This window comes from Oncorhynchus gorbuscha, linkage group LG17 (genome assembly GCF_021184085.1).
Source record: "Oncorhynchus gorbuscha isolate QuinsamMale2020 ecotype Even-year linkage group LG17, OgorEven_v1.0, whole genome shotgun sequence".
NCBI lineage: Eukaryota > Metazoa > Chordata > Actinopteri > Salmoniformes > Salmonidae > Oncorhynchus > Oncorhynchus gorbuscha.
In genome coordinates this window covers 15,485,619-15,495,028 of record NC_060189.1, presented here as the reverse complement: position 1 = coordinate 15,495,028, position 9,410 = coordinate 15,485,619, and the positions used below count along the sequence as shown (strand labels likewise).

Sequence of the window (9,410 nt, the reverse complement as noted above, 5' to 3'; positions counted from 1 at the left end):
AGAAAGAGAGACAGAAAGAGAGATAAAAAGACAGAGAGAAAGAGAGAGAAAGCGAGAGAGACTGAAAGAGAGAAAGAGAGAGGATGAAGGCAGCATAGTTGTTAACAGGGTTGGAACATGGTGTTCTACTCTCCAACAGAACCAATTAATCTATCCTTATGACACTGTCTAGCTCTCAGAGAGAGAAAGAGAGAGAGACAGAGGGAGAGAGAGGTAGAGAGAGAGAGAGGTAGAGAGAGAGAGAGAGGAGAGAGAGAGAGAGGGAGAGAGAGAGAGAGAGAGAGAGAGAGAGAGAGAGAGAGAGAGAGAGAGAGAGAGAGAGGGGTAGAGAGAGAGAGGGGAGAGAGAGAGGGGGAGAGAGGAGAGAGAGAGAGAGAGAGAGAGAGAGAGAGAGAGAGAGAGGGTAGAGAGAGAGGGGGAGAGAGAGGGCGAGAGAGAGGGGGAGACAGAGAGAGAGAGAGACAGAGACAGAGAGACAGAGACAGAGACAGAGACAGAGACAGAGAGAGAGAGAGAGAGAGAGAGAGAGAGAGAGAGAGAGAGAGAGAGAGAGAGAGAGAGAGAGAGAGAGAGAGAGAGAGAGAGAGAGAGAGAGAGAGAGAGAGAGAGAGAGAGAGAGAGAGAGAGAGAGAGCTACTAGCTGGATATGTAGGAGTTTTATAACTTCCCTGTCCATTTGTCCGTGATTCCACCTCTGACCTCTGTTACCTGCATAAATAGTGTGCTCTTCTGGAGCGCCGGGGTAGTGCTGAGAGCTAAACGTGTCCCGGCTAATGAAGCTTTCAGCGTGGGGCTGCTCTGACAGCTGGCGGGGGAGGGCCGGGAACTACATGCCATGAAATAAGGAGTAAAATTGATTAGCAATTTTCATTTACACAGCAAAACAAAAGCTGCTCTGCAAATCAGGGGAAGCCATGTTAAAAATGCACTATGCCGAAATCACACTGCCATTTCCTGGTTTTTAAAACTAATAGTTCACCTAATTTCAGTGACAAAACAAGCAAGTATAGTTTAGGGAATCATTGTACCATCTAAACCGCTGCGAAATATATTTTCTATAACCCAAAATATTGTATTTTTAGCTGTTTTAAGCTGGTGTAGAAAACTGAAAGTAAAAGATGCATAAACGGATCTAACACTTCTTGCCTTCAATGAGAATGACAGAACAATAACACATATCTCTATCTGACTTCGGTCTGGTCGTCCAACAAGTCACATATGGCAGCTTTATATGTTGGTGGAGAGACCTGTTGGGGTGAAAACATCTATATATTTCGCCAATGAGAACTAAAGCCAAATATGCTACATTCACGATACCCTTTATTTGGGAGAGAAAGAGAGAGAGAGAGAGACAGAGAGAGAGAGAAGGGGGAGAGAGGGGGAGAGAGCGCACACAAAAAACTATACCTACCTCGGCCTAAACATTAGTTCCACAGGTAACTTCCACAATGATGTAACTATCTGAGACAAGAAATGCAAGAAATGTCTTCTAGGCCATCAAAAGGAACATCAAATTTGGCATACCAATTAGGATCTGAATATGTTATAGAACCCATTGCCCTAAACGGTTGTTGAGGTCTGGGGGTCCGCTCACCAACCAAGAATTCACAGAATGTGACAAACCCCAAATTGAGACTTTTGCAAAAATATTCTTTGTACAACATAATACATGCAGAGCAGAATTAGGCTGATACCCACTAATGATCAAAATCCAGAAAACAGACTTTAAATTCTACAACCACCTAAAAGGAAGCATTTCCAAAACTTTTCATAACAAAGTCATCACCTACAGAGAAATGAACCTGGAGAAGAGTCCCCTAAACACGTTGGTCCTGGGGCTCTGTTCACGAGCACAAACAGACCCCACAGAGCCCCAGGACAGAAACACAATTAGACCAAATCAAATCATGAGAAAACAAAAAGATAATTACTTGACACATTGGAATGAATTAACAAAAAAACAAAGCAAACTGGAATGTGCAGACACATGGAGCATAGCCTTGCTATTGAGAAAGGCCGCCATAGATAGATCTGGCTCTCAAGAGAAGATTGGCTATGTGCACACTGCCCACAAAATGAGGTGGAAACTGAGCTGCACTTCCTAACCCCTGCCAAATGTATGACCATATTAGAGACACATATTTCCACAAAGACCCGCAAAGAATTCGAAAACAATTCCAATTTTGATCAACTTCCATATCTACTGGGTAAAATAACACAGTGTGACATCACAGCAGCAAGATGTGTGACCTGCTGCCACAAGAAAAGGGCAACCAGTGAAGAACAAACACCATCAGTCATTATATCCACACCATCAGTCTTTATATAAACACCATCAGTCTTTATATAAACACCATCTGTCTTTATATAAACACCATGAGTCTTTATATACACAATCAGTCTTTATATACACCATCAGTCTTTATATACACACCATCAGTCTTTATATACACACCATCAGTCTTTATATAAACACCATCAGTCTTTATATAAACACCATGAGTCTTTATACACACCATCAGTCTTTATATAAACACCATCAGTCTTTATATAAACACCATCAGTCTTTATATAAACACCATGAGTCTTTATATACACACCATCAGTCTTTATATACACACCATCAGTCTTTATATACACACCATCCGTCTTTATATACACATCATCAGTCTTTATATACACACCATCAGTCTTTATATACACACCATCAGTCTTTATATACACACCATCAGTCTTTATATACACACCATCAATCTTTATATACACACCATCAGTCTTTATATACACACCATCAGTCTTTAATTACACAATCATTCTTTATATACACCATCAGTCTTTATATACACACCATCAGTCTTTATATACACACCATCAGTCTTTATATACACCATCGGTCTTTATATACACACCATTAGGCTTTATATACACACCATCAGTCTTTATATACACCATCAATCTTTATATACACACCATCAGTCTTTATATACACACCATCAGTCGTTAATTACACCATCAGTCTTTATATACACACCATCAGTCTTTATATACACACCATCAGTCTTTATATACACACCATCAGTCTTTATATACACCATCAGTATTTATATACACACCATCAGTCTTTATATACACACCATCAGTATTTATATAAACACCACCAGTCTTTATATATACACCATCAGTCTTTAATTACACCATCAGTCTTTATATAAACCATCAGTCTTGATATACACACCATCACTCTTTATATACATACCATCACACTTAAGGTATTACCGCCACTCAGTACCTTTACCAATAAAGGATTTAGTCAACGTGGCGTCCCAAGCCTAATGTGCAGTGTGTGTATAGGCTGGCCCAGAATTATATTGTAGGAAGTTTATTGAAGGGCTTTTTGTCAGAACTCAGAGGGGCATGATGGTATCAACAATTACCAGAGCAACCTGCATGGGCACTCAGCACACCACCTAGGGGCTTTCTCCATCACACACACACACACACACACACACACACACACACACACACACACACACACACACACACACACACACACACACACACACACACACACACACACACACACACACACACACACACACACACACACACACACACACACACACACACACACACAGGTTAAACACTATGGCTCTCACTTAAGAGACAGACAAACCACAACCAGCCTTATTCTCATCCTTGTGGAGATCGGTAGGCCCCAAACTCAGAGAGCAGCAGAAAACAAAGTATTTATATTTGATTCTACTCTAAAAACTCTCTCCCTGTGAGAGAATAAAAGGAGGATCCCAAGACTGGCAGCTGGTGAATGAGAAAAAAAGGTTTCTAACCAAAACACTGTACACAAGTCCAAATGTCATTTTCTGCTAGATTACACACAATAAATTATTAGCTTTATAAAACCCATAACTAATGGCTTCCAATGAGATAATCTATAGCTATCGATCGGCTAACAATCTAGGCTGGGTGTTACACTCTTTCACTATACTACACTTTACAGAGAGGAAAGGAGAGGATGCACAGTACAGTATAGCGAAACAGCGAAACATACCGAAACATAGTGTAATAGAGTGTAAATCCACACAATATGTTTGATTTTAATGTTAGTGTACTTGGAACTGTATCCCATGGTAATAATCCTACACTTAACGGCTTGTTAAAAGTGTACTTGGAACTGAGAACTAAAAGTGGTCCCTCACAGGAGAGTGGAAGGGGAGAAGAAGAACGTGGGTTTAATCCAGAGCACCACTAATCCATGGAATTAAGCTTCTAAATGGTTCTATTCAAGCCAATGAATTCATGCAGATCTGACCGGCTCTGGTCATGTCATTAAGATGATGGGCGACTTCATGGGAAAGAAAATCAAACGTGGGTCTATCCCGCTACATTAATGCACAGGGTCTTCTCCCAACCACGCAGTCAAATCCTGCTGTACTACACACACACACACACACACACACACACACACACACACACACACACACACACACACACACACACACACACACACACACACACACACACACACACACACACACACACACACACACACACACACACACACACACACACACACACACACACACACACACACACTCCACCATGCACAGGAATACATTTTTACGAGGGGGAGGAGGAAGGGACCTGAAGTTGATGGCTACATTATGGCAGTGGAATACTAATGATTGGATCAGCCTGGGTCTAAGTCTACAGGATTTGACTTGGTTTTTGTTGCCAGAAGCAAAGCCTGGATTAGAAGTAAATACAGGCTTAGAGAGAACAGAGAGATAGACTGGACAAACACACGACTTCAAACAATCGGAGAGAAATCCTAAATAGTTACTTTCACTTAATACTCAGCAAAAGAGCAAGAGATGGAGCGGGAGAGAGAGACTGAAGGATAGATAAAGACAACGTAAGGAAGGAAGGAAGTAAGAAAGAACGTCCCGCTCAGCGTGCTTCAGATCGCCATGATTCCTTCTAAAATCCACTTCCTGCTTGACGTGATGTCACTGCATACATCACTGGGAGAGGACTGCAGCTGCCTAAGGGCTGTGGATCTCTGATTAGCAGTCTCTCTCTCTCTCTGTGTGTTTATGTGTGTGTGTCAGTGGACAGCCAGTGGCATCTCTCCCTCTGCATGGGTATTAATAGGAACACACGTCATACAGGCCTCGAGCTGGAACGTACCTTTAGGCACTGATCTAGGATCAGCTTACCCTCTTCAAAACACAAACTGAACCTTTAGAAGGGGGAGGCGCAAAACTGACCATAGATCAGAATTCAGGGGCAGCTTTGTCTCAGTGCAGAAATAGACACAGAGGATACATCCAAGCAAACATATTCATCCATAGCAGAATATCCCATTGTGAGGAAGTTAGCAGAGGGCACAGTGATATAGAATATAGAGATGTTGGCCAACTTCAGAGCTAGGACGCCATGTTGCTTCCTCCAAGCCCTCCAATCAGCCATTCAGAATAAGCATTTGGATTCTTAGTACTGTCGTTGTAAGTACAGCGGTTCAGCTATCCTGATTCATTTTGAATTCTGTCGTATCAATGAGAATGCAATAAACACACCTTCATTCACTTAAACAAGAGCTGTAATTTCTCCAGATATCATTCCTGCTTACCCCCTCAATAGAAGTGGCCTTGCTGTCGTGTACCAGCTAGCTACAGACACCCACCCTCTCGCTGTGTATCTGACCTGGCACAGCTCACTGTGAATGGGCCAAAGATGTGGCCGATGACCACTGACTTTTTAAATTATTGAGTGAGTGACCTCAATTGGCTGGTGAAAAAGGCCTCACATCACATCGCTCCAGAGAATCTGCTGATATTCTAAATATACACAACAAACATTGGCTAGATTCTGAGGCTGACCACTGATGTTCACAGAAGAAATGTAGTATTTATAGGTTTGATATCTAAATTAATTTTCTATAATTAAGACCATGCATACTGGATACTGTATATTGTATGGTGGATTTTTTGGCACATAGTAATCGGATAAGGGATACACTGAAATACTGTATGTAAGAATATTGCACACTTGCTTCAATAAGAGTGCCAATAGATGATTAAATATGAACACTAGTTCAACTACTAGTAAGCTCTCAATCACAAACCATAGTTCAAAACTACTTAAAAGATATGGTACTAAACTGCTCACATTGTACTGTACACACGCACGCACACACACACGCACACACACACACACACACGCACGCACGCACACACACACACACACACACACACACACACACACACACACACACACACACACACACACACACACACACACACACACACACACACACACACACACACACACACACACACACACACACACACGCACACACGCACGCACACACATGCACACACACACGCACACACGCACGCATGCACACGCACGCACACGCACACGCACACACACGCACACACACACCAAGTTTGGCAGCTTCTCCTGAACCATACAGCGTTTTGTATTGTCCATAATCCCCTGTCATGAGCATCTAGGCAGTGAAACAATAGTAGTCCATCCAACAGCACTCCCAGCTTGGCAGGTCAGAGGAGGAGCAGCAGGTTTACCACTACACACTCACACACACACACAAACACACTCGGGCACGCACACAGGCATGTACGGACACACACGTGCGCGAGCACACACGCACACACACACAAACACACTCAGGCACGCACACTGGCATGTACGGACACACACACACACACACACACACACACACACACACACACACACACACACACACACACACACACACACACACACACACACACACACACACACACACACACACACACACACACACACACACACGCGCGCGCGCGCTTGCGCTGATGAGTTCCACGTTACTCACAGTCTTCCTGGCTTTCTTGAAAGAGTTGTGGTGCAGTTTTCAAGGACACACTCGCCTGTCGTCTTCCCCCCTCTCTCTCTCCCTCTCTTGTCCTCCTCTCTGTCGCTGCAGCCACAACAAACGTGAATGTGACGCTCGCTCTATTTCTTGTCCTCTCGTTTCTCCCTCACTTCTCTCCGTCTGCTGTCTCTGGATCAGGGGCTGAGTGGTTGTCTGTGTACCGCCAAGCGGGACCTCTATCTTGGCGAGTGTGGTTTGTGGGAGGGAAGGAGGGAGAGAGGGAGGGAGGGAGGGGGAAATAGAGAGAAAAAGGAGTGCTGGATAAACTGACGGCTCTTTCCCCTGCCTGTGTACTGGTACACACACTGACACACACACACTCTACACAGAATCGGCTCCCGGCAGGCTCCTATTGCAAGCCAGCAGAAAACAGCCTGCTTTACTGAAAAGCACCAGCATCACATTTCAGGGAAGAGAGAGGGAGAGAAAGAGGTCTGGGACAGGACAGGACTGGAGAGGAAGTCTCAGGCTACTGAGCGCTACACGGTCCCCTAAGTCTAGCTGTCTCACGTGAAAAATGCCCCTCGCTGAATTCAGAAAAGGACTTCGATAAACAAACAAAGAAACGTTTATTTAAAGAGGGGGATGTGTTTCCTGTTTCCTGCATTGCCCACTGCTGCTTGCTCTGCTTCTTTTCCACATCAGCAGTGTTTCCCTGTTGGCAACACACACTGGGAGAGTACACTATTATCATAGGCTAGACTACTATAAAGAGTACTACTGTTGAAATCTCAGCAACCCAGATAGTGTCAGAGGTAGATTTAGTAGGTCTGTTAATTAAAAACACTATATCAATACAGTAGATTTTTTTTCTATACTTTATGGCGAGTATCAATATTGTTCACAATTCTATTAGGGTTTGAATCTGCTGTATGCTTGATCTGCTTCCCTAACCATATACTGAATGATGTGAGGGTGTGTCTACAAAAGTCCAGAGGGGATATATGAATCCACAAATTATTCCTTCGTTATGTCGAGATCACAACTTGTTTATCTCATGATCACGACTTAACAATGCTGTTTTGTCTAGATGATGAGAAACTCTATAAATGGGAGTGGACGTATTGATGATAGATTGATAGTATGGCTGAGGCGGCACAGCCCACAGTGGATCAGCACATACGATTTCATTGAATGCTACACTAAGGAATGGTACATTTCATGCTAACATCATGCTTTCATTTGTGTTTGTAGCGCATTATCAGTTTCTAAGTTAGAATGTTAGCAAGCTAAATGTCCCTTGCCTTGAGTCAATAGCTTGTGGGGGAGCTAAGCTCTCGTGAGGCATTTAAGCCCTGAATGATGCCTGAGAGGAGAACACTGTCTCCCATGCTGTGTTCCACCCCACAGGACAACAGCCAATCGCATGCAAGCAACAACGCAGCTAACTTGGCTAGTCTTGCGAGCTAGCTAGCTTTTTACTTAGATAGTTTTGTTAACTAGATAGCTAGATAGCTTGTTATCTATGCTGGTTGTTAGCTTGCATAATGGATATGTGTATAATTGTAAGGGACACTTCAAAATTTAAATACTATAATATTTACATTTACAGAGTGGGTGAGCTCCATTCCTGAAAGGCTGATCAGATTCAATAAGAGAGTCAGCGGCTGAGTCCGGATTCTACCTTGTTGGCTGTTTCATAGGTAAAGCTCCTTGCAGGCTGATTAGCAGTCAGTACATGATATATATGATCAAGAGTGGGTGCCCTCTTTTCCTGGCGGGTGTAAAGATTCAACAGCAGCCTCAGAGGCTGATATATCAGGATGCTGCCTTCTAGGCTGTCTGCAAGGAGCCTTACCTATGAAACAGCCTACGAGGCAGCATCCTGACATCAGCCTCTGATGCTTCTATTGAACGTGATCAGCCTGCCAGGAATAGAGCTCATCCCCTGGATCAGATATGCATCTTGCTATAAAGCACTTTGACAGCTAATCTGCCTGCAAGGAGCATTACCCATAAAACAGTTTACGAGGCAGCATTTTGACTTATTGAATGTGATCAGCCTGTCAGGAATGGAGCTCACTCACTCTGTAAATTTAAACATTATCCACAAAACATGAAGTGTCCCTTATAATTATACACATATCAATTATGCAAGCTAACAACCAGCATAAATAACAAGCTAGCTTGCTAGCAAGCTAACAAGACTAGCTGAGTTAGCCTCGTTGTTCCTTGCATGCGATTGGCTGTTCTTGGAGGCATCATGTAGAATCATTCAGGGCTTAAATGCCCCACAAGTGTATTGCGATCAAAGCAGCCACAGGGCTACTTGATGAGGTGGTTATTGTGCACCCGAACAAATGAATGGATAATGCATGGTACTGTTGATTATCTCGTGATCTCTACAAAACAACTTTTGTTATGTCGTAATCATGAGATAAATAAGTTGTGATCTTGACATAACTATGACTTATATTTTTTTATTCATATGTCCTCTCTGGACTTTTGTACCCCA

At 43.1% G+C, this 9,410-nt stretch overlaps 1 protein-coding gene across 2 annotated transcripts in view; it reads right to left on the bottom strand.

Moving 5' to 3' along the window:
* LOC124001765 (estrogen-related receptor gamma-like) overlaps positions 1-7,155 on the bottom strand; it is a 323,078-nt gene extending 315,923 nt beyond the window's left edge. For both annotated transcript variants that reach the window (XM_046308812.1, XM_046308814.1), the window contains exon 1: positions 6,896-7,155. The gene's annotated coding sequence lies outside the window, so the exon portion shown is untranslated. The remainder of the gene's footprint in view (positions 1-6,895) is intronic.
* Between the last annotated feature and the right edge of the window lie 2,255 nt (positions 7,156-9,410).